Here is a 27921-nt window from a genome sequence, read left to right as displayed (position 1 = left end):
ACTTATCTCTCGTCTTTGTTTAACCTAGATTACTTCTTAGGGTCATTAGTTGTAGGGTTTAAGCACACGGAAGAATGGGGGTTTCTTATAAGAGTTAGTTGGTATAAATTTATATGTGCTTAAACCCTAGGATTTACGACCCTAGGAAGTAATCTAGGTTAAATGAGTTTGGGAGATAAGTTTTGCCAAGCAAATCGTGATTTATCCCAATTAAAAGAGTGAGATCAAGAGATAAGTGAGTATTGGTCGAATAATTAATTATTAGAGGCCGAAAGGTAATACTAGTTAGTTAATAACTAATTCAGTAATAAAAATCAAATTCTGAAGTTAATTATGACCACTAAAGTAAGTTGATCTTCTATTTGTTAATCGATCATAGGCCGGGAGCTCATGTTGTTGACATTAGGAATAGGAAATTCCATTAGGTTAATTTAGGTTAATTTAATTAGTTTAATAAATAATTTAATTTGGATTCACATTACTATGTTGTGACTCAATTAGGTTAATAATTATTTCATATAATTAATTTAATAATAAATTTCTCCAATTTGAAATCCATTAGGTATGATCCTCGGAATACTTACTGGTGTTCCACTGTAAAACTTCTATATTACAATTTGACATGTTCACTTACAGATACCACACTTAATTATATATATTTTATTTGCATGATTTTTACTCTAAACGTTCACTCGTTTGGAGGCAATCAAGTGGTTGACATCATTGCCAGGGAACACATTAACTCATCGAGAATCCTTTGAGTATTTTCTAGCCAATACTCAGCTCTCGCTAGATCATCATCTTTCTTACCTCAGAATTCTTCTTCCCCACATTTTCAAAGTTTATTAATCGGTGGATAATTTATAGATACGGGTTTAGGACCTTGAGGACGAAGGGGTGCTACAGGAGGCACAAACGAGGGAGGAGGGTGCAATTGAGGTTGTGGAGTTGAAGGGGTAGCTCCTAAGTATTGGGTGAAACATTGGTTTATCATTTGGAGGAATGCATCTCCTTCCTCATTCCCTAACCCTTTTAGAACAGGCACTCTATGAATGGCTTCCTATTTGAAAATGGGAATATTACTTTCAACTTCATCAGAAACAACTTGATTTGATTCGACCAACATGGTTTATCTATATAAGAAAACTGAGTCAATTCGAATTAAAAGACGCACACTATCACAGGTTATTGCGGCATGTATTTCTAGACTCAATATGCACTACATTTCAATCCTAGAATGGACTAAACCATTGCTTTGATACCACTAAATGTAACAACCCTCACCGACCTTATTATTGGGTTCGAGCTATAAGATGCCACATTCATTACCAGAGCAACTACGATCAATCAAACAATATACAAGCATTATGATCAAGAGTTAATCAAGTTAAAAATATGTTAAACAATCATTTTCAAGTCTTAATCAAACTTACGAAAGCTCAATACCATATCGAGGTCAAATAAGTACTAAAATGAAAATTTTCAAAATGTGATAAGCGAGTATCGTGATATCTAGGGCTTGGTATTGCGATCCCAAAGACAGTAGCAAAACATCAAAATATGTTATGTGGGTATTACAATATCTAGGGCTTGGTATCACAATCTTGAAGACAGTAGCCAAACTTCCCAACTTGAGGACAAATTGCAATGATTACAAAATAATTCAGGATCGATATCGCGATATCCAAGGTGTGGTATTGCGATACTAAAAAAAGTCCACTAAGTACCTATTTTAGTTAAAATACCATTTGAAACCTATTTCATGCTTCCAAACCAAACCTAGACATGATGTGCACCAAAAACCATTCAAAACTCACAATGTTTCATACAAACACAAGTCATTTACCATTTCAATTCATCAGCAAGTCAATATGAATTCAACTTATTATAAATCATCCAATTCCTTCCATTTAACCAAATGTCATTTTTATCAACTATCCAAGCATTAAATATCAAACTTACCTTTGTTAAACTACTTTGAACATGCCATTTCATATACATTTGGAAACATTATACCATTACCATGAAACTCATGTGAGGCATTTACCATATGCAATCCAATTACCATTTTAATCATCCTAAGAATTGATAGAATAAACTTGCCATAATTATACATATTCTTTTAACAAAATATAGAATCCAAGACACCTATATACATGCCACAAAATTAGACTTAAAATGTTTGAAAAGCTACAAATTTTATAATAGGATAGTGTGAGTTTCTAGATGATCCGCTCGACACGTTTCATAAAGTGAAAATCTACAAGGAAAGGGAAAATAATAGGGTAAGCATATTGAATGCTTAGTAAGTTCATAGGTATTTAAATAAGAAACTTACTTCATCTTAAAATTAAACATAACAAACTAATTAGCTTGGAAAAGTTTGCTTAACATGGCAAATCACAAAAATAATGTGAGAATAACATATAATTAACCATAATGTCATATAAACATATACCAATTCATTTAATTTCAAAATCAATATCTCAATACCATATTCATGATCAATTCAACAATTAACCATTTGAACATAAAATTCATATCATACACAGGTATCCTGTAACAGTCCCTTTTTGGTCAAATCGAAACAGTGGTTTTGGAACCACAAATCTGAGGTCAAAATATTTATTTTATTATTATTTTAATGTTTTCAGTATGATATTATGTTGGTTTGGAAATTTCGTTAAGAAATTTTATCATTTAACTGGTCAATTTGATAAAAAGGACTAAATTGCGTAAAGTGTAAAAGTGTTTTCTATTAGTTAAAGGTGTATAATAGCTATAGAACCTTAAAGTTAAGGTCCTTAAGTGGTAATTATACCATTAACATGGTAATGGATGATAGTGGCTTGGTAAATTTGAAATAATTAACATTCGTAAAGGTTATTTTTGTAAATTGGTTAATAAAGGTTAATTAAATAAAATAAAACCAAATTTATTCTGTTATCATCTTATCCAACCGTTTTCTAGGGCAAGAGAAGCCATTTTTTTCTCCAATTCATTTGGCTAAGGCAAATTGGTGCAATTTGGTATGTGTTTTGTCCGTTTTTAATGATTTTTATGTTTTTGAGATCATTGCAGCTAGTACTAGCTAGCCCAAGGACTAAGTTGCGAAATTGTTAAAGATTTTGAAAGTTACCATTTATGCATATGTATGATTTTTGATGATTGATGATAGATTTTGAATGGTTGTTGATAGTTAAACAAGTTTTGTTAAGTGATTTTTGGTGAAAATGCAAAGTATGATTAAATTGTGAAATGTGTAAAGTTAGTTGTTAAAATGTGAAATAAATGAAAAATATGGGCTTCTAGGGGCAAAAGAGTAATTCGGCTAGCATGGGTATATTTGGAATTTCATTAATTTGTGATTTTATGAAAGAAGGACTAATTTGTAAAAAAAGTGAAATATTAGGGGCAAAAGTGTAAATGTGTTTTAAAATGTGTTTTGGACTAAATTGAATGAATAAATAATTAAATAAGTTAATTTTGAATATATTTAGATCAAGAAAGGAGAAATACGGACTTGGATCAGGGAAAAGATTATGTGACTACGAATAAGTTTGGAAATGATTCAACGCTAATTCGACAGTTGGAATCCCGGTTGAACCTTAAGAATAACTTAAGATTCTAGTGACATGTCATTAGGGATACTTTAGTGTTGGCTTCAGCAATGATTTAGAACTTCGGGTGTGAGATATACCGATTTGGCTTTGGGCCATGCATATCAGCTGATTTGGATTCGGGCCATGATATCAGTATTTTGGATAAGTTACCTTGATTTGGTTTCGAACCATGGCATTGGTACTTATCGTAAGAGACCCTTGAGTATCCGACTTCTATTCCAAATGGTTCAACGGGTAAATGAAAGACGAGAATGTGTATGATATTAGTACGAGATGGTACAGGTATGTGCATAAACCATATTAGCTTTGAATCGAAGAAATGGTGAAGAAAGTATATAGTTTTGTGAATGATTATTTGAAAGGTTTGTTAGCTAATGTAAGCTACATGTTAATGTATTCAAATTATTGAATTGTATTTATGTGATTGCATTAAGTTTATTTCATACGAGCTTAATAAGTTTTATAGCTTACTTTGTTTATTTTTCCCATGTTTTATAGTGTTATCAAGCTAGCTCAGATTCGGGGATCGTCGGAGTTTGTTTCACACTACCACCTATTACTTGGTATCTTTGAACTTTGGTATTTTAAGTATATGGCATGTATAGGCATTTTGAGTCATTTTGATTATGGGTTGATAGTGATTTTGGTTATTTATAATAACTTGTAATGACATATGTTTTGGTTTGTAAATGTGGCCATGAGTGTTGGCTTAATTTTGTGGATTTGGTTATGTGCATATATGTGCATATATGGTTGATATTTTGAGTTCATGGATGGATATATTAATGGATCATATTATGAAGTTTGTGGATCTTGATATAGTAAATGATAAATGGTTGATAATAGATCTGAATTTTGTTTGTGAATTGGTGTAAAATGATGTATGTTTGGTAAAGTTTTGGTTTGTTGATTAGTATGTGTTTTGGTATATGTTTTGATTGAGTAAGATTTGAGGTTATAAGTATGTTACTTATTGATATTGAAATGGTACATTTAAGTCTTGGTTGTGGCTGATTTAGATGTTCATTTATACTATGGATTGATGCCATTTGAGTTGTGTAGGTAGCAAATTTGGGTGGCAAATTGGCTTGGTAAATAGCCTATTTTGTCCACACGGGCGTGTGTGACACACGGTCAAGTACACAGCTGTGTGTCCCCTAATATGGTTTTAGAAATTAAGTCAGTATGCTCAACACGGCCTCACACACGGGTGTATGACTTGGCCATGTGGCAAAGTCAGTATACCCTACAGGTTTGGCATGGTCTAGCGTAAAGCCTAGTACAAGGGTGTGTATGGCCTTTTTTAGGGCACACGAGCTAGCCACACGGGTGTGTGTGTTGGCCATGTGACCCAAGTTAGAGAGTTACATGGGCTAGGACACTGCCATGTGCTTTCATTTTGAATGCCCACATGGCCTGTGACATGGGCGTGTCTGGTGGTCATGTGAAACACACGGCTTGACCACACAGGCTTGTGTCCCCTGTTTTGAGAAAAAATTTCAAAGTTTCATGAAAGTTTATTAAGTTATCAATTTAGTCTCGAACCACTCCCAAAGCATGTTTAGGGCCTCGTAGGCTCGTATTAGGGACAAATTGATTGAGATTTAATAATGATTGTATGAATTGATTAAATGTATATGAAAAGTATATATAAATGTGTTGTAAGTTCGGTAATGCTCCATAACCCTATTCCAGCGTTGAATACTGGTGAGGGGTGTTACATATCCTGTTACACCAGTGGTCTGAGTTGAATATATACACATGTCAGGTTATTCGTTTGGGTTAAACTTTTAAATTGACATCAGGTTATCAATCTAGGCTAAACCTGTGTCACAAGTATCTTCAATACACCAATTGCTCGTTCAAGCTGAAAATATATATTTGTGCTAGGTTACAAGTCCAAGCTAAAGCTTTAATGAAACATTCTATTGCTTGGTCAAGTTGAAAATATACATATAAGATTACCAGTCCAAGCTAAACCTTTGAACCAACATTAGGTTAACTGTGTCACATGTATCTTTGAGTCCACAAAAAATGTTGGATATCGGTAACCATTGGTAATCACTCCATACAATTTTGCACAAAACCTTTTTTAAGCTCATCCATGCATTTTCAACTCATATTACATTTCTTTACAATTTAGTCCATAACTCACATTTTGTATCAATTCGTAAAAAATGCAATATATAACCAAATATACACATATTTATAATTTAAATACACAAAAATTTAAACACAATCATACCATATGAACTTACTTGGTCAAATAAGCCAACAAGTTGAATTTGCAAGGACTAGTCGGTAATTTTGACTTTTCCCCCATTATCTTCGGTTTGGTTCAATTCTAATCTATACAACTATTCAATTCAATTTATCATTACCAAACATTTTAATATCACCCCATAAAATATATGGACTAGTTTAATTTCATTTTTTAAGTGCCCTCTATTGTCTATCATTACAGAAATTTCACATCAATTTCACAATTTATACACTTTAGTCCTTATGTTAGAAAAACTAACATTTAAACATTATAATCTAGTCCTTTTCACATCTAACCTTAAAACCTAACAATTTAACACCAATTTCTTCAAGAAATAAACAATTAAAACTTTCAAAAACTTTAAAAGTTTTGAAAATTGGTACATGAGCTAGCTAATTCAAGCTCTCATGACCTCAAAAACAAAAAGTTATAAGAAAATGACTTAAAATTAACTTACAATTGAAGGACCAATTGTTAAACCCTAAAAAGCTTTCCCCCCTTTGTTTCTTCAAGTTTCAGTGAAGGAGATGAAGAAATAAGATGACATCTATTTTTTTTTTAAATTTTATACTTTGTTTAACTAATTAATTCACCATTAAACAGGAACTAGTGATTTCTTACATCATTTCCCACTATCATACTTTATAATTTGGTTTAATTACCATTTGGCACCTCTGGCTATTTAAAAATATATAGTGATTTAACTTTTACAATTTAATCCTTATACCTTAATTAACTATCGATTCGGCAAAATTACTAGATCAAACATTAATACATTTTTATAATGACCTCATAAATATTAATATTGAATATTCACAGAATCAATTTATCAAAATGAGGTTTTAAAACTATGTTTTTTGATATTATTGAAAATTAGACTGTTACAAATCTCCCCCTTAAGAAAAATTTACCTGAGAAGAGATTAGGGTAATACGATTTCATAGTTTCTTTTGGCTCCCACGTTTCCTCTTTTGTACTGTGATGATGCCATAATACTTTCACTAGTTATACCCATTTGTTTTGTAACTCTTTTACTTCCCGAGCTAAACTCTTTTAGTAATTAAACCTTTGAAAGAGCCCTTGGTCGACCACCTTGGAGAGCTATTAGCAAAGAAGCAAAACGAAGGAGCGAAGGAGCCTCGTCGGTCAGAGTCTTGGGTGATAGCCACTCTGATTTAGGTTTAATCTTTCTTTTTTTTAATTTAATCTAAAAATATTTGCTATGTGTTCTTTTTTCTTGTTTACAACAATGTTCGCTTAATTTTATTTTAGCTAGGATGATTGCTTTGATTAAATAATATTTATTTGATTCATGCTTATAATGTTTTTGCCTCAATCGATCATGTTTTCAATTAAAATCAAGTTTGTATTTTGTTCATACGTGATTGAAATACACTTGAATTAGCTGAGCGATCCTAACCAGACGACAGCTAGCAGATGCATAATTGAAATATGCATGCTCAATTTAGATCCTGGCCCGATTAAATTGCAGGTTGCATAACAACTCTAACCAAGCTCTATTATCCGCATAGTTTTTAGATTTGTGTGATTAAACTGTTTCAAACCTAACACGTCCCTGTTACCTCACACGAACCCTAAGAAACCCTTAGTAAATAAGGATCAGTAAAATGCGTATTTACTAAGTAAAGGATTCCGAAAGGACCTAATATGGTTTCCAAACTCATGAAAGATTGAGTTGCCATGGAATGTTTTTCTGAATGTTATTAAGCATGTTGATAATAAATTGAGTTTAATTAAGTAACTATCCTAGTTTATTTATGTTATAATTGTTGCAAATTGTGTTTAATTTTGCTAAATCTATTTCGTTAATATCGTTTGCATACTTAGGATAATTTGCATTAGGGATCATTCTAAATCTATTTAATTTTAACCGTCACTTCTCAACCAGATTGTGTTTTTATTTACCAAGTTGTTAGTATAATTTTACAATTAAGTGATTTAACACAAATAAAATCCCTGTGAAGACGATAACTCGATACTTACTTGATAATGACTCTATACACTTGTACAAACCTACGCGTTACAGTTATGCCTGCAAGAGAAAAGAAAAAGAAAAGGAAACAAACTGACAAGGAGAAGGGAATAGAAATAACTAAGGAAAAATGAAGAATCGGATGTGAAAAATCAAAATAGCAGATATGGAAGAGAGGTGCGGGGGCTCTAGGAACTTTTGAATGACTGCTAGGGTGTTTTGGAAGTAACATCTATGGCTGAAATAGTCTAGTATATATAGGAAATCTGCCAGGCCATGCGCAAAAATGAGCCAGAAATTGTAGAAATTCGATGTCGTGTCCCAATACAGGGGAATGTGTGTCGCGGCACGCAACCCTAATTTCCAAGAATTTTGGTACAATGTGCAGTGTCATGCACAAGCCTAGGCGTGTCTGACACAGACTTGAAATATTCAAGATTTTTTGTTTGAATTTTGAAATTGCAACACAATGGTACCTATGTCGTGACACAGCCTGGGACTTTCATACTCTACGGCTTCAAAGTTTTGTGTTGCAATTGTGACACGTACTGTATTTTCCAAAGAGTGTAGTTTCAAAATTTCATGTCGCAACACACAAGGTCCTGTGTCACTACACGTACTGGGCAATGCAAAATTGATGTTCTTGAATGTGTTAGACTCTTTTGGTCGTACCTAATCACTTCAACACACTCCTATGGTCACCTTTGCTTCTAACTAACCTAATTCCTATCCTAATTAAAATTAAATATCCAAAACTACAATCCTTAAAATCCAAAATACACACAATTACAATATTTATAGGAATAATAAAGTTCAATGATAAAATTTTCCAAGTATGGCTACCGAATTCATCCGGCAACCCATTAATCTCTGTCATTGACTTTTTGCATCTTTATCTGTAATCACAGTTCGTCTAGTGAAATCTATCAATACCGAATCTTTACACTTGCCTCGTTCCCTTGAATCGTATTTTCTTGTACACATTAAACTCCAAAATACCTTCGATCAAGGCTATTAGGGGTTACATAATATAATGCAAAACATGTTGGAAAAAATTCGGTTTGAAAACAGTTTTCTTCCACAGTTGAAAATTAAAAATTTGAAAACCGACCCATTTTGCGATATTTATATAAATAAACCTTAACCGAATTCATACCTGTGTTTTGGGCTTAGTAGACGTTCATTGTTCTAGACTTTCAACCAAATGATCTTCTCTACTATTTTTGTACCGCAAACTACTTCAAGTGTAGGCTCAAACCAATTGAACCGAAACACAGAACTAGAAAAAGTTCTCTTATTTTGGGGTGAAAATAAAAATTCTCTCTTCTTAATATAAATTGGTAGAATTATTATTCTGGAAAAAATATATGCAATAGTTGAGAATAAATTCTCTCTATGATTCGACAGAATAACAATCTCTCAAAGTTGTGTTAAAAGTTGTACCTCTGCCATCTATTTATAGGAAAAGAAGGCAGAACCCTTGTTGAGTTGTAGTGGTTTGTTTCAAATAGAAATCTGACATCCTACTTTGAATAGGAATAGGCTGGACGGCATGCCCTAGTATTCCTAATAAGGTTGTCATCCCCTTCATGTTCATAAGGGGTTTTTAGGCCTCTCTCATATCGGGTACAATTACGAGTACGTCTTGGGCATTTTTGACCTAGTACTCTGTAATGTGATCCAACCCAATTTAGTTTTTCTATTTCCCAAAATAAACTTTAATATTTATATATAAAACAATTTTCTCATCTCTATTTTATCCCCAACAAAATTTTGACAATTTTACCTCTAGTAAAATTTCAAGAAAATATCTTCAATACTTCACAACTCAACATGTTGACTATAATCGAATGGCTCATTTTCATTTTTGTGTTTCAAAACAGTCCAAAAACCTAAACTCATTCTTTTGATAATTTTTTAAGTAATCCATATAATATTGCAAATGGATGATTTCCATTTTCATTTTCATTTCCATTTTTGAAAACCAACATTCATTTCCAAATTTTTCCATTTATCCATTTCATAGAAAACCATAATCAATCCTAAATGTTTCCTATTTCTCTTTTCTTATTCATTCTGTTCATTTCTATTCAAACATGCAATTCATTTCTGGTTTCAATGAGCTAGCGGAGGGACCAATTGGAGATTTGTAGTTGAGGATCAAATGATTTATAGTTAATTTTTGATTTTTTGCCTAATTATAAACTCATTTAGTCATGAGTTCATTCCTCTATAGTATCGTAACTGAGGTCTTCCTAAGGACATACCATTATGAAAGCAACTACTCAGTGCTTGTCCAAAGACCTTGTCATAAGTGTGTTACCCTAATAGGATATCTTTGATCTCTTTGGGGTAATATACGCTCACCCAATATTAATATGATCCTATTTTATCTCATTGTAACCGTTACATCCTCCTTAATGAAAAGTCAATCACTCTTAAATAATGATCAAGTCATCCATCACAAAGATGAACAAACCGTGGCCATATTTACTTTTCATCAACCATGTAATGCCAATGAGAGGATATCGTTTACCCAGTTTTGGGCTATAAATTAAAATTCTGTGAATTGCGCTGCATACTAAAAAAGTCGTACACCCAACGCACCAGTTTTTGATTTCTTATCTATTTGATCTCAGGCTTTTACTTACATCAAAGTGTATGAGTCACAAATACATAGTCCGCTATCCACTCAGAGTCACAAATACATAGTCCGCTATCCACTCAGATTTAGGTATGCCACACTATGAATGTCAAAAGTGAATATATCCATAAATGGATTCAAGAACTATTCTTCTTGATTTCTGTCTAATTTACTGTCAATCTAGTTAGTCACATCTATGTCTCTATCTTCTAGGAGGCATCAGCTCCGATGCGCAAGACAAGGCATCTCCCCAATTAGACTTGATAGACAACATATTAGTTTTTTAATTGCTTTGCTAATTTTCGATTAGACTAAGGACATGTTTAGGTTTGTCTACTAATACGAGTTATATTTTCGTACTACGATCAAACCACATAATACTGCTTAGTATTAGTTAAACATTTAGACGACTAATGAGCAACATTTGCTTCCATTTTGCTTTGCATGCAAAAACCATGTGAAGATAATTATACAAAGTATATTAATGTAATCAATGAATTTGTTTTATTAACCAATCTATTCCAAAAAATTACAAGTGTATATTAATGAAAATAATACACTTAGGTTACCAGATCCAATAGCCTCTCATTTGCCCTAGTGAAGTAGATAAGTCACATTTTGCATTCTTGTGCCCTGCTTATATTTCCCAAAAAACCTCTAACTATAAGAGTCTTGGCTAAACAAATCCCCAGGTTTGTCCTCAAATGCAATTTTTGACTATATCTACTATTCCATCAAACACTCTCATCTTCCTTTTGTGTTTTATCCTTCTATGGTTTATTTAGTTTTAGCTATATCCCCATTGTTACAATGCCATAGCTTTTTTCATACCTCATATTCGACCCTCCATAGTGAAGTTAGTAGTGCAAGTCTATTTTACACTTCTCCACACAATTGACCCACTGCCTAGGGAAAAAACACATCCTCATGTTGATTTCCTCGAATCTCAACACATTTGGAAGTCAAAATTAGTATATCCAATAGGAGTAAAGTTTCCTCTGAAATACAAAAGCGTAGAATCACTTGTTCTCCATAAATACTTGAGTATATGAATAACTGTTTGCCAATGCTTTTGTTCTAGATTCACTTGATATCGACTTACCAACCCTACTAGAAAATAGATATCTGGGTGTGTGCATAAAATAGCATACATGAGACTTTCTATTGCCGAAGCATAAGGAACCTTTCTCATGTTCTCTCTTTCTTTCATTGTCTTAGGAAAATTCTCTAAAGAGAGATGAAATCTTAATACGGAGGGTTGATTTCTCTTCTTCGAATCAGTTATTGCATAACGATCCAATATATTGTCTATGTATGAAGCTTGAGAAAGTGCTATCACTTTGTTTTTTTGATCACTCAAGATTTGAATACCTAGAACAAAATTAGCTTCTCACACGTCCTTCATGCTAAATTTTTGAGTTAACCATAGTTTAACCAATGACAATGTCCCTACATCATTCCCAATGAGTAGAATATCATTGACATATAGAACGAGAAAAACTACATTTTTGTCCCCTAAACGTTTATAAACACATGATTCATCTACATTTTACTTAAATCAAAAAGTTTTAATTGCTTGATCGAATATTTGATTCCATGAGTAAGACGCCTGCTTTAGTCCATATATGGATGTAAACAGTTTACAAGCTTTATGCTCATTTCCTTTAGCTATATATCTGGTGGGTTGCATCATGTAGATGCTCTCTTCGAGATAGCCATTCAAACAGATTGCCTTAACATCCATTTTCTAGATCTCGTAATAGAGAGTCATCGTAATGGATAGTAATATGCAAATTGACTTGAGCATAGAAACCAGAGAGAAGGTTTCTTCATAATCGATGCCTTTTTTCTAAGTATAACATTTTGCTACAAGTCTAGCCTTATAAGTTTCCACTTTTCCACTCGTATTTCTTTTCCTCTTGTAGATCCAATTACACCCTATGGGTATAATCCTTTCTGGTAAGTCTAAAAGTTCTCATATTGAGTTGGAATACATAGAGTCCATCTTAGCTTTCATAGCTATTTCCCAGAGCTTAGAATCAACACTCTGCATCGTTCGTCATATGTAAGTGGGTTATTATCTTCCTGTTTAGTAGTCTTAGTATTAAAAACACTTCCACCTAATTCGAAGAACTCAGGCTTATGAGACACCCTCCCACTGTGACGAGGCTCCTTTTGCTGCTGATCATTTGTAGGTCTACTATTATGATTTGGTTCTGGAACCATTTAATAGGGTTTTTTATATTTCCCCAAAACTCCTCGAGTACCTCTTTACTCCAAGGTTTGAAGTCATTCATGTAACTTTCTTCAAGGAAAGTAGCATGAGTTGAGACTACAACAGTCTACTCTTTTGGGTTATAAAACAAACCACCATTTGTTCCCTTTGGATATCCTACAAACATGCAAAATTCTATTTGTGAGTCCAATTTCTTCGCATCTTTATCCAATACGTGGGTCGGGCATCCCCAAATCCTAAAATGATTAAAATTTGGCTTCCTACCATGCCATAATTAGTAGGGGGTTTTCCATGTTGCCTTAGTTGATACTTGATTTAGAATATAGCAAGTCGTTTGTACAATCTACCCCCTAAAAAATACTAGCAACTTTGAACATCAAACGTATCATGTCTAACAGTGTTCGATTTCTTCTCTCGATCATGCCATTTTATTGTGAAGTGCTCAACATGGCTAACTGGGATAGAATCTCATTCTCTATGAGGTACCCTAAGAAATCATCAAATAAATATTCCCTACCTCAATCAGACTGAAGTGCCTTTAAGGGTAAACCTAGTTGTTTCTCCATTTCTGCATGAAACTCTTTGAACTTATCAAAGCTTTGACTCTTGTGGTGTATCAGGTATACGTACCCATATCTGGAATAGTCATCAATAGAGTTACATAATACTCATAACCACCTCTTACACTAACGTTCATGGGGCCACATACATCAATGTGCACAAGTTCTAGGGTTTTCTGTCCTTCATTCCTTTTACATTAAAAGATCGTTAAGTCATCTTACCTTCCAAGCAAGATTCACATTGTGGAAGATCAACTTCTTAAAGTGAACTTAAGATGTCGTCTTTCACAAGTCTAGTGATTCTTTCTCGTTTAATATGATCAAATCTCAAATGCTAAAGGTATGCTTCTTTAGAGTGAGAAGTTTTAATTCGTTCATTCGATATTTCAGTCACAAAGAGTGTGTACATCTTTGGTTTGATAAAAAAATGATTATTTGGCATCTATCCATTACAGGTAAGATTACGATTTCTAAATATTACAATTCTATTATTAAAAGTCACGATCAAGTCGTCTTTATATAAACATGCAACAAAAATTAAGTTTCTTTTGAAACTTGGTATATAGAAAACGTATTTTAAAATGATCTCCCTAAAATTATCAAAATAAAGATTTACATCTCATTTTTTTAGTTGCTACACTTGTCCCGTTTCTAGTCAGAAACAATAAGCTCTGATCTCTAAGATCTTCTATCTCCTCGAACCCCTGCATAGAAAAACATACATGATTAATGGCTCCCGAATCAATGAACCAATGGTCTATTGAGTCTTCCATTAAATATACTTCTATCATCAAGAGTTTCATACCTTTGCCTTTTGTAGCTAGGTACTATTTCCATTCTTTACAGTTTGCCTTGAAGTGCCTTTTCTTGCTTAGAAGAAGCATTTAGGATTAGATAAGTCTTTTAGCTTTCTAATTCTCTTCCTTTTCACTTATGGTGGCCTAGAGACCTTAGTCTTGTCTTTTTGAGTGTGATTTCCCTTCCCTTTTAAAGAAGAAGAGACAAATATATTTGATTTTTCTCTTTAGACTGATTGACCGCCGTTCAACATCAACTCATAGGATTGTAACTCCTTCATGAGTTACATAAGCATCAGGTTTTTGTTGCCAAGGTTATATGCAGCCTGAAATTAGACAAATCTTTGGAAAAACTTTTGAACACCATCTCTATTTGGGTGTTTTGGTCCAAATCAGCCTCATTGTCTGTAACTTTGGTAAATTAGCCTATAAGAGTGATTATATGGTATTTGACTGGAGTTATCGGGCTTTTGCTGGGCATTTATTAACCTAGTTATTACAGACTGTCGAGTCAAGGTAGCTTGGCCTCCGAACATACCTTCTAGCTTATCTAAAATCACTTTAGTAGTCTTTCAACACTCTAGTTGCTTATACAGAGTGCTGGTAAGGCTTGCCAACATATAGCAATAGGCTATCTCATTAGACTCTTCCAAGCATTTTTTATCCTAAGCTTGAGTGGTCAAAGGGCACTTAGTATCATGAACTATTTTAAGTTTCTCACAGCTCAGGACAATTATCAAGTTCCTTTTTCCAGTGACAATTATCAAGTTCCTTTTCCATTCCTTATAATTGGTCCCGTTTAGTTTGTTTTTAGTGAGTATTTTCAATAAGGGAGTTGGAACCATTTTCGAATTGAAAATAAAAATAATCATATATTAATATCTTTGTATTAAGAAAATGTTTGAGAATGTTTTGCAACATTACAATATGCACTAAGATGATGCATGCGTCTTACATTAAACCTTGAAAACATTTGTAATACATTACAATAATAATTCTATACCTATTGAATCAAGGCACCATGGGGTCGTCATGATCAACTAGTAAGAACATTGATTTCTATTCAATTACTACATAAACCTAATTCCTTAGGCATTCACACATACTAATAATCGTGTAGCATTTGACCATCATTCTAACTTAAGTAGAGTTTCGTGTAGAGTTACTTAACTAGAAAATCTTGAGTGTATAACTATCAACTCAATACATATCGCATCATGCACCACAAATGAGTCATAGTGGGACAATCTCACCAAATATCATGCTCTGACTAGTTTTCCTCTTTTGAAGATAGAATTTTTTAACCTATTGCATGATCATGCCTACCACAATATTTCAATCATCATTTGATCACAAGAGAATTCTTCTTACTATCAAGAAATATCCTCAATGAAATCCACATAGAAATCCTATCGTGGGGTAGCACACTTGCCATGCCATCATAAGAGACCATTGGTGGAGGCCATAGGTCTTGTTTAGAGACCTTCCCCCATTCAATATTTTCAAAAACATGCAAGGCTTTTATAATTTTCGATTTTAATCATGTATGATCAGCATATGCAGGACAAGTACATGTGACATTCTTTCTTAAACTATATGACATGCTTATCTCATATATGCATGATATGCTACGGTAATTTTATAATATTCACATTCAATTATTCACAGGATTCAATCTAACACTTTTTGTTCTCCACAATTTTTCTTTAAGGGAAAAACTAAAGAAGTGAATGTGAATCGTGCACTAGGTAGGTTCCTAGGAAAGGGAGGTGAGTCATATTTGACCACTTAAAAACTAAGTCTTTCCTTGCTAGAGAAAATCCTAGACATGCACGTTCTCATTACCACACATCTCATAGTAATCGAATAACCTAAAGAAGTGAATGAAACAATGCAACAAATGCATTTTCTCATTACCATATTTCTTATCTTTAATAGATCAATTATGGATCATCTCATACATATATATATCACAATTATATCATAAATAATTATTAAACAGATATGTAAATAGATGGGTAATAAAATAAAATTTCCAGCTAAGGTTTCCATGGTTCTAATTCTAGAAAATAAATGAAAAACAAAAGATATATATAGTTTTTCACCACAAGGCATTCCTTGTATCTTCAATTGCCATCACTCCATTTTCTCCTCATCATGGACTCCTTTATGAAAAATTAAATTTATGTCTTATGTTCGTCTCCGGCTCACAAGAATTTTATAAATAACAAATAATCCTACGTGGAGGTGGATGTGGAGATGATAGTCCAGTTCTTTTTCTTAAGAACCAAAAAGTTGGCAAAAAGTAATAATTATATGAAAAATATATATAATATTACATTCATACACTTACATTTCCCTAAACATGTCAATAATTACAAACATGCCACATCTTATCAAATATTAATCAAACAAGATGAAGAGAGAGATTCGATCTTGGTTTATAGCATAAACATAGCACAAACTGTTGCTCTGATACTAATTGTGAGAAAAATTCTGTTTGAAAATAGTTTTCTTAAACAACGAAAATTAAAATTTTGAAAATTGACCTGATTTGTGATATTTATAGCAATAAACCTTAACTAAATTCGTACATTTGTTTTTGGCTTAGCTGAAGTTCGTTGTTCTCGATTTTCAAGCAAATGATCTTCTTCGCTATTCTTGTACCATGAACTACTTCGAATGTGGGCTCGAACCAATTGAATTGAAACATAGAACTAGAAAAAGTTTTCTCTCATTTTAAGGTGAAAAGGAAAACCCTCTCATCTTAATAGAAACTGGTAGAATTGTTATTCCAAAAAAAATATGGAATAGGAGAGAATAAATTCTCTTTATTTTTTGACAAAATAACAATCTCTCAAAGTTCTATTAATAGTTCTACCAATGCCATATTTATATAGGAAGAGAAGGTAGAAACCTTGTTGAGCTTTAATGGTTTATTTCAAATATAAAAACAACATCCTGCGCAGAATAGGACTAAGGTGGACTACACACCCTAGTATTCTAACTAGGGTTTTCGGCCCTTTCATGTCCAATAGGGGTTTTTGGGCCTCTCTCACATCAAGTCTAATTACAAGTACTTCTTGGGCCTTTTTAACCCAGTACTTTGTAATGTAATCCAACCCAATTCAGTTTTTCTATTTCCCATAATAAACTTTAATATTTCTATATAAAAAAATTTCCCATCCCTATTTTACCTCAAGTAAATTTTTTGACAATTTTACCCTTGGTAAAATTTTGATGATTTTACCCCTAGTAAAATTTCAAGAAAATATGTCTAATATTTCACAACTCAACATGTTCACTATGACCCAATGGTTTATTTTTTATTTTCGGGCTTCAAAACAATCCAAAAATATAAACTCATTCTTCTAATCATTTTTTAAGTAATCTATATAAGATTGCAAATGGATCATTTCCATTTTTGGAAATCTACATTTATTTCCAAATGATTCCATATCTTCATTTCGAAGAAAAATATAAGCATTCCTGAATGTTTTCCATTTCTCTTTTCCTATTCATTTCGTTCATTTCTATTCAAACACGCAAATCATTTCTGGTTTCAATGAGCTAGCAGAGGGATGATTGGATATATGTAGTTGAGGATCAAGTGATTTATAATTAAGTTCCGGTTATTCACCTAATTATAAACTTGTTTAGTCACGAAGTCATTCCATTATGGTATCGTGACTGAACTCTCCCCAATGACATGTCATTATGAAAACAACTACTCAGTGCTCGTCCAATAACATTGTCATAAGAGTATTTTCCTTATAGGATATCCTTGATCCCTTTGGGATAATATTTGTTCTCCCAATATGATTATATTTTATCTCATGGTAACCATTACATATTCCTTCATGAAAAGTCAATCACTATCAAATGGTCATAAATTCATCTATCACAAAGATGGACAACCTGTGGCCACGTTTACTTTTCATCAGCCATGTAATGCCAATGAGAGGATGTCATTTACCCATGTTTTTGGCTATTGATCTGCCGTAATTTGGTGTAGTAGATTAAATCAATTATCACACTTAAGGAGCTTGAATGCAAGCATTTCTGTCATATTCTAATTAAGATTCTTTAGTTTTACTTATATCTAATAAAATGTGTAACTTGAGTTTTTTATTGACCTTAAGGGTTGAATGAGGCCTAAGGGAGAGCTAACGTACTTCATGAGTGTCAAGGAGACCATTAGAAGGCATTTTAAGCCGATACTGGATGCCACATCACAACACGAGAGGCATGATCTCGCAACATGGAGAGTAGAATAGAGAAAGTATGAAACTGCCTTCGATGTGGCAACAATGACTAAGCGTGTTGTGACATACCCCTGACGAGACTCCAAAGAGAAACATACTGACTTCTATGTCACAACACAGGTCCTGGTGTGTCATGAAATCAACTTTGGGACAAATATTAAAATGAAGTAAGGGCATTTTGGTCTGCACAACCGGATTTAAAGCTCAGAAATGCCAACTGACTTAGTTTAAGGACGATGGCCACTTGAAGGCTATAAATAGGCTCCTTTGGCACATGTTATGGACACCTTTTCATTAACCTAGTTTCTTTCTTTAGATTTAGTTTCATTTTCTTTCTTTCTTAGGTTTCTAGAATCTGGTTTATTTGTTCGTTGTTTTCTTTCAAAAGATTTGGATTGTGGAACCATTCAAACTTTGTGAATTTGCGTTTAATCTCAATACAATCAGGCTGTTTCATTTACTCTATCTTGTCGATTTAAGTAACATGCTTTCTTTTTACGTCGATTACATATTGTTTATGAATGGCATGAGAAACTAATCCCTCTATGGGGGATTAGCGAGTTGAGGTATGATCTGCTAACTGTTTTGTAGTGTTACTCAAGGGATCAACTATTTGGGAAAGGGAGAACGTGAAACAAACCCTATGCTTGAAAACTTCGGGAAGTCATCAAGGTGATAATTAACCCAAAATTGGTATTGCCCATCCGTAAACACTTTAACCCCAAACTAGTCTGGACTGTGAGGTCAGAAAATAAGTACTTGCTGACTCGTTATATTAGTGGAAGATCGGAAGATCCTACTAAGGTAACGACTAGTTGATTGATGAGGAACCCTAGACGATAGTTGATGGAGGTTATCGAAGGGAGCTAATCACCCATAAATAGATTTCATTTATTCTTCATTTTAATCTCTTGAATTTTATCTTTTTATTTTGTTTTATTTTTACTATTGTTATAAAAACACAAAAAATCCTTTATTTTATATTCTTCGTACTATAACTAAATTTAAAGTACTAACTAGATCTTTTAGTTTGTAGGTTAGATCTAATCTAGCAATCACCTCCCTTGGGTACGATCCTTGTAGTACTCACCCACACCGTTTGAAAACTATATTACAACTAGACCCAAATACTTGGGGTACCACCTCGTAATTCTATATTTTATTATAATATTCACACTCTGGACGTTAGTAGATCTAGAGGCGAACAAGTTGTTGACGTCATTGCCGATGAGGCAATGTCGCTAGATCAATTTTAATTTTTGCACTTTAAAGGAATAATTAAGAAATTTGTGAGTTATAGATGTGATTTGATTCCATTTATTATTTATTAATCTCCTCTTTTTGGGTTTAGTGTAGATCTAGAAAGAATAATCTAAAGAAATCACCGATAATAACAACAGCAACAGATGCAAAATCTACCACTAGTTGTAGGTAATGTACCATGTGAAAATGCATTGTTCGACAACGCTAACAATAACGCCCTAGGAAATCCAATAGCACCACAGCTTTCTACAAACATTTAGATAGCTCAGAATGAAATAACTTCTTACCAAGTCTAGATATGGTTCAAGAAAGTATAGCAAGGGCGATGATTACAACTAATAACTTCGAGATAAAACTGACTAAGATTCAAATGATTTAAAACAATCTGCAGTTTAGGGGCACTATGAAAAAGGATCCTAACCAACATTTAAAATGATTTCTTCAACTTTGTGATACTTTGAAGTATAACGGAGTCACTGATGATGCTATTTGTCTCCGGTTGTTCCTATTTTCCTTTATTGATAATGCTTTTTCTTGGTTACTCGCAGGCATCAGGGTCTATCATGACATGGGATTAACAAGTTAGAAAGTTATTACAAAAGTTTTCCCAATCAGCAAAGCAGTGCAACTAAGAAGAGAGATTATTGTTTTTAGGCAGATGGAGAGAGAAAGTTTCTGTGAGGCATGGGAACGATTCAAAATGTTGATTAAAAAATGCTTGCACCACGAATTTCCTGAATGGATACGACTAAAAGTATTTTATAATGGGTTGGATGCAAATGCACGATCTGGATTAGACGGAGCAGCAGTAGGAGCCCTTATGAATAAAATATATGAGGATGTGTATGAAATCATTGAGAACATTGGACTAAACTCTTATCAGTGGCCAATTGAACGCTTTAAATATGGCTAGAAACTAGCTATGGTTAAAGCTATCTAGGAGGATGATAAATACCAAAAAATAGTGGATAGATTTAACCATATTGAATCTACTTCTACGCCGTCTATACATGGAGGAGTTAAGCCACTCTTCCATTATATCAATAATCCTGCCTAGGATATAAACTACATTGGGATATGGGTGGAAACCTTTATTCAAACTCATACAATCCTGGCTAGAGGGATCACCCAAATTTAAGATGGATAGGAAGCCAATGAGGAGGTAACAATTCAAATCAAGTTAAAAATACTAATTACCAACATTCTTATTTGAATAAACCTCTAGGGTCAACCTAAATGACCATAATGCATGTAGTCAACGGTTGGATAGAATTGAGGGAGAAATGTAGTCAATAAGAACTAATGTCAAATAGGTGCAGTCTGAGTGCATCAATTTAACAAGAACATTGACTAAAATCGAGGTTCAAATGAGCCAATTGATGAGCATAATGGGTGACATCAAAAGACAAATAGGCAAAAGTGTTCCCAACAACACGCAAGATAATCTATGGAGAGAAGTAAGGAGCATGTGAAAGCAATTGCATTCTGATCGGGCAAAGTATTGAGTAGCCTACAAGCCACCACTTCGGAGGCAATTACGGAGAAGAATGACGAACCTCAAGAAATGCCCCTAGAAGCGGAAGATGATCCAGAATTATAGGAGGTAATCACACCGTCAATAGAAACAGAGAAGGAAATAACTAAAGATTCTAACAGTACAAAAATCCCATTCCTTTCAAGATTGGAAGAAAAATAAAAGTGGGATGAGGATGAATTTTTAAGTTTTCTAAACCTGTTTAAAACATTAAATGTTTAATCTACCTTTGATTGAGTAAATTGAAAAGGTTCCCAAATACGCTAAGTTTTTAAAAGAAATGATGGCCAAGCATAAGAAAATTAAGGTAGGAGAACAAGTTACTTTAAATGCATCCTGTAGCGTGATTATATCAAGACATGTGCCTCAAAAATCAGAAGACCCAGGAAGTTTTATTATTCCCATAGAGATAGGGAGTATTCATTTTAATAGAGCTTTATGCGATCTAGGAGCTAGTATTAAGTTAATGCCTCTCTCGATTTTTGAAAAAATCGAGTCAGGGGATCTGAAAACTACTCAAATAACATTATAGTTGGCTAACAAGTCTTGGATACATCCAAAAGGGGTGTTGGAAGACTTGTTAGTCAAAGTTTGAAGTTTTATTATCCTTATAGATTTTATGGTACTTGATTTTGAAGGTCGTGAGATACTAATATTATTAGGAAGACCCTTCTTGGCTACTTCTAGGTCCACCATTGATTTAGAGAAAAATGAATTAACTATAAAAATCAATAGTGAGATAGAAATGTTTAAATGTGGTCATCAATCAAGCGCAGACGATAGAAGGAAGTTAGGGGAGCAATGTAAAAAATTATTTATTTCGAAAGTCCCCAAGTCAAGAGACGCGCTTCCTTTTATGCATGTAGAAAAAACTAATAGGTTTAAGGAAAGGGACAAATGGGTACAAGCGGAATGGCAGGATGGAAGATCAACCAATACTGACAGAATGGGAAAATCCTCCATCGATAAACTGATGACACTGTCGGATGAATCAATAGTAAAACTTAAAAATTAGTTGAACTGCTTAACTTTTGTAAATTATTGTATATGTAACTAATCACCAGTTTAGATTTTGACTTTTATTTGATGTAGGTTTATCTCTAAGCTGAAACATCCTTAAAGTTAGAATTTTTTTAGTAAAAATAGAGTCGGTGTCGTGAAAATTCCCTAGTGAGTTGCAACATAGCAGACAATTTCCTTCATACTTCCAAACTGACAAACATGTCGTGACATGGAACCCTTGTCTCGTGACATCGGTGACTGCCAGGGATGTTGCGACATGGAACCCTTGTGTCGCGACATCGCTACAATTTTCTAAAGGGTTAACCCAACCCATTTACGTAACCCAGTAGCTTATTCTTCATTTAACTTGATTTTTAACACTTTAAAACCTTATTTTATAACATAAAACCATATATACTTCTAATTAAAACACCTCTTAACCCCTAATCCTTCAAATTCTCTCAAATCTATCAAAATATCTTAAACCCTAAAAGCCAATTTCTTAAAAATTCTATTTATTCTTCGCAAACCCTTCAACATATTTGGGGCAACAAGGAATGGGAACATCAGCGAAAAGTTATGAATTCAAACAAAATTTGACCATATATTAAAGGTTAAGGGTTTCTAAACTCAAAATTTTTACTGTTCGATTGAATTGTTTGCTTAGGATTGAAATATCATGCCTCTTAGGAAAGTTAGGCGAACCATGGAAATGGAGCCATCGATGGTTCAAAATCCCTTTACTTTCCCAAATAAAAATATTAAAAAATATTTTAATGAACTTCAAGGAAAACATTCATCCAAGAGATGTGATTTGATCCATCCATGATTTTGTGTAAGGAAATATGGCCTTTAATGTGATATCATAGGTGGGAACATTTTTGGACGATCCTTAAAGAGAGTGCTTTGGCCTCCGTTGCTCAAAAATTTTATGCATCATTATGGTACCAAGAGTCTAGAAACACCGAAGGTTATATTTGGGATATGGTTCTTGTGTGAGGGAAAGGGGTTAGAGTAACCTTGTGTATTATTTGCGACTTTCATAATGCTCCATACTATGAAAAAAATTATTGATGAAGCTGATCTGAAATATTTTCGAGACATAGATATGGATAACATTATAAAATTCTTGACTGAAGGTAGGGGTGAATGGAAATATCGCGCAGTTACCAATATCCAGTATCCTTTGATCAAGCAATCATGTTTCCTAAGGCCAAAATGTAGATCTGAATTGTATGCATAAGAATTGTATCTGCTTTAAATGTTTTTGACATTAATACTTTTACTTCAGTGTTACTCTATGCTATTTTGCAAAAAAACAAGTATATATCGGTAAATGGATTCATCAGAACATGAGAAGATGCATTGGTAGCCGGAAGGTGGAAATCTTTTTTCCCCACCTAGTGACTACATTATGCAGAAAAGCGAGTATACCTATGAAATCCTCTGAGAAGTCGCTGAATCCTTCCAAAATTGTTATTGGCAATACCTTGTTCCAATAGTACATAGAATTGTAAGCCAAACAAATAAAGAATTGGAGCAAGCAACCAAAAGAAGTGGCCGCTACACCGGCCTTATCATAGAGGTTGACATGAGCTTAACAAGACGTCGGTGAAAGCAGCCATCCAAAGCTTGATCGGATGATACAGTGGATGTAAGAGTCGGGACCAATATTCCAAGAATTTTCATGGAAAAATAACATCTGAATCCCAATTTATAAATCTAAAATGTTTGAGTTAATGTATATAGGACAAGAAGAAGAAGTGTATGAAAGTAAGAAGGAAGGAGACGGTGAGGAGAATGATGGGACTGAAGAGATGGATGAGGATGACAATTGAACTATTTTAATTTTATAAAGACTTGTATTAATTTTTGGATGATTTTAATTTAGAATTTGTAAGAGTAGGAATAATTAAATAGATTTTTCGTTTTGTTTCCCTTTGCTAAATTTTCTATGTAGGAACCCAACATGAAGGAGACACAAATAATTCGAGTGAACACAATCACAAGAGGAACCCCATCAAGAGCCAAAAAGTTGTCCTATTTATATTTCACCTTTAATACCAACTTTTGAGCTTCTTGAAACTTCTTGATGAACCTCATTACAAGCCCCAAACCTGAAAATGTTAATGTGTATTTGCCTTTTTCCTTTGGTCCTGCACTGCACGATTATAGATTTGGCCATACGTATTGAGGGTTAAGTAAATACATCATGGTGGAGTTCGTAAAAATAGAGTGAAATAGGAAATATTGGCATGATATAGGAACTATAAGTTAGTCTAATGTGCAAAAAAAATATCCAAAAAGGGAATTAGCAAGATTATAAAAAGTCTTAAATTAGCAAAAAGACATTCATGAGTGAGATGTACTGAAAAAGAGAAAAGTAAGAAAGTCACAAAAGAAAGAAAAAATCATTCGTTAGTGCATAAAAACTTGTAAGGCTAGCCATAGTTACTATGTCATGCTATGATTTCCTATATATAGAGAGACAATGAAGGTGAGAGAAGGAGAAATTATGCGGTGAGTGGGTAAAGGTCACTAAGGGGGAAGCGTATAAACCAATACGATGTGTCAAACTATTTTTGTGTTTAAAATCATTTTTTATGCTTACTATTTTTGAATTTCATACTTGTCCTAAGGTTTAGAACGTTACAAGATGAAAAGTCATTTGTGACCTAAAATATCCTTATACATGAATGGACATTACACTGAACATATGCATAAATGACTTTGTATTCTGCTCAGATAATAAAATTACTTGTATGATCTATTGATGGATTCCTACAGGTGAGACCTTTAATACTTGTATACTGTAACACTCTTAACCCGTATCCGTCGCCAGATTAGGGTTGCGAGGCATTACCGATCAAATTACCACTCAATACGGTCATACAATTCAATCATGCACATAGTAATATTAACTCCTTTACAACAATTTTTTTAACTAAGTTTAACCAAATATAATCATGCATTTTATTTTATTCCAATACATGCGCATATTATACTTAATATGCAATATCACATGGCAAATAAACCAAAACACATTCGGTATAATCAACCTCACCAAATGATCAAGTATAAAATTTTTAAACATCAATGTAATGTACTCATTTTACCTAATTAATATAAACCATTTTAAAACACATACTACTAATCAAAGTATAATCAATTTACAAATTTAATAATCAAGCCAATTCATATATATATATATATTTATTCATCTCATGAATTATTCGGTTAACATAATAATCTAAATTAAACTATTTCCACGGCATAGTAAACACATATATTTTACACATAAATAATCTTTATAATAAGACCAATACAACAAATTTAACATTAACATTTTACTAAACACTTGACTAAATGATTTAAACTATCATTGCCAAATCACAAAGTTGATTATAATCATCATATATAATTTCATCACATAACCGAATACACAACACTTTATAAACAGTTTCCAAATTGATTCATATATCAAACACACCTCATATAAGTAGCATGAAACCTAATTCCCCATATGAACATATATCATGATCAAATCTATATAATCATAAACATTATTTCTAGCCGTTTGGATCCGAACCTATAAAGCCAATTTACAACCAAATATATATCCATCATTTTACCTCATCACCAAGCCATATTATACAATCATCCAGCACACATTATACCACATTTGATACTTCCAAAATAAGTTTAAGTCATAGCCACAAGCACACTAACTTTAACATTATAATCAAGCCATTTTCGTATGGCTATATATATAAATATACAAACTTCAAAACCAAATATATCAAAACAAGCCTATACATGCCACATAACCAAATCTCAAAGCATTAGTTACCAAAATGATATTCGGATAGTGTGATGACGTCTCCAACAACTTCCAACTCGAGCAATTCACTGAAACTCTAAAGACATAGGAAAAACACATAGAGTAAGCTTCGAGAGCTTAGTAAGTCATAAGCAAATAAATAACTCAATATTAATATCAACTTAGTTTAATCAAACTAATTTATACTATCATGATCACATTTATTTTCAAGCTCACAATTTCATATATAACATATACTTCCATGTACAAATTTTACCTTGATCGAATATACATGTATCTATAATCAAAAGAACATACCCTTTCAAAGCCATATTATCAATGTATATATAACCGAAAATTTAAACTCTTTTATACATATCTTCATAAAGCAAACCATAATAACACATATATATACATAATATGTGGTCGAATATATATTTTACAATTGCCAAATATGAAAACATATACATTTCATTTACAAAATCACCTATACTTTTCATTTGGCCAATTATAGATTTTCCTATACATATATACTCTCATTTATGTCATGAATACATAAGTAAACTGAATGTATACTTTCATCTATGCATACATATAATTCACATTAACATGTAACATTTATATCATTAATTCGAACATTCCACTTGCCATAATTTCATAATTTAGTATGAATACATACCTGAGCCTTTTAAATCAATTTTTCATGCGTCAGAAAATAGCATTACATAACATTTTTATCACATATCTTTCAGCCAATTTACCTTCATTTCAAATTAGGAAACCACATTCACATACCTAATCACTTTAGCTCATTTAACACATTTGATTACTTTTACCGTTGTTCACATAAAATTTGCTAGGCATAAAGCCTAGTACAATACACCGGCATAGAGCCTGCTAGGCAATAAGCCTAATATAATACATTGGCACAAAGCCTGCTAGGCAATAAGCCTGATTTAATACACCGGCCCAAAGCCTGCTAGGCAATAAAGCCCGAATATCACTGATACAAAGTCGGTCTTACACATAATTCATATTTCGAAAATCCTAATTATTTCTTAATGTTCATATTAAGCTTTTCAAACATCATATCTCAATTGAATCGAACTTGTTCCCAAATCTCATAAACATTTATACGTTCAGCTATAACTAATAAAAATTCACACAATTAAATTCAGCATATAAAGATCATATACATTCAAATTTTAAAACGTTTATTGCTTACAGACTTACCTTGGACAACGGTAATCGAAACGAGACGACTAATTGACCACTTTGATTTTCCCCCCAATCCAAATCTGAATTCCACTTTTTCCAATCTAATTAATATCAAAATTAACTCACTTATTCAACATTTCATTAAATTTTATCTAAGGACACATAATCTGGGCATTTTTCATTTTATCCCCTAACATTTCACATTTTCACAATTTAGTCCCTATTTCAAAATAACACAAATTACTCAAAATTTCATCAAACCCATGTTAGGCCGAATTAATCTTAGGTCTCTAGCAACCCATTTCTTTTATTTATTTCACATTTTGACTGCTCAATTTACAAATTTCTAAATTTAGTCCTTAATACACATTTTTATCAAAAATCACTTAATTAAACACGAAAATCAAACATCAAAGATTTATTATTCATCATCAAACAACAATTTCATCACATAATAAACAATGAAAAATCTCAAATTCTTCATTAAATCCAAAAATTAAGGCATGGGTTTACTAGTACTTGAAGCAACGATCTCAAAAACGTAAAAATTATCAAAAACCGAGTAAAACACATACCCGAATTAAGCTTCCAAAGGTGCCGAATATTCAAAGCTTCCAAACTCATCTTTTTCTTTTCACATTCGACTATGGAGAAAGATGATAGCATAAAAAGACAAAAAAACATGGCTTTTGATTTATTTAAT

General features: G+C 32.9%; 1 non-coding gene across 1 annotated transcript; it reads right to left on the bottom strand.

Moving 5' to 3' along the window:
* Nucleotides 1-20270: 20270 nt before the first annotated feature.
* Nucleotides 20271-20376, bottom strand: LOC121229811 (small nucleolar RNA R71). The gene has a single exon (XR_005927767.1). It is a non-coding gene; the product is annotated as a small nucleolar RNA R71 (small nucleolar RNA).
* Between the last annotated feature and the right edge of the window lie 7545 nt (nt 20377-27921).

The sequence above is a fragment of the Gossypium hirsutum genome, chromosome A05, assembly GCF_007990345.1.
Source record: "Gossypium hirsutum isolate 1008001.06 chromosome A05, Gossypium_hirsutum_v2.1, whole genome shotgun sequence".
Taxonomy (NCBI): Eukaryota; Viridiplantae; Streptophyta; class Magnoliopsida; order Malvales; family Malvaceae; genus Gossypium; species Gossypium hirsutum.
The sequence above is the reverse complement of the archived record's forward strand: the minus strand, read 5'-3'. Positions and strand labels throughout refer to the sequence as shown.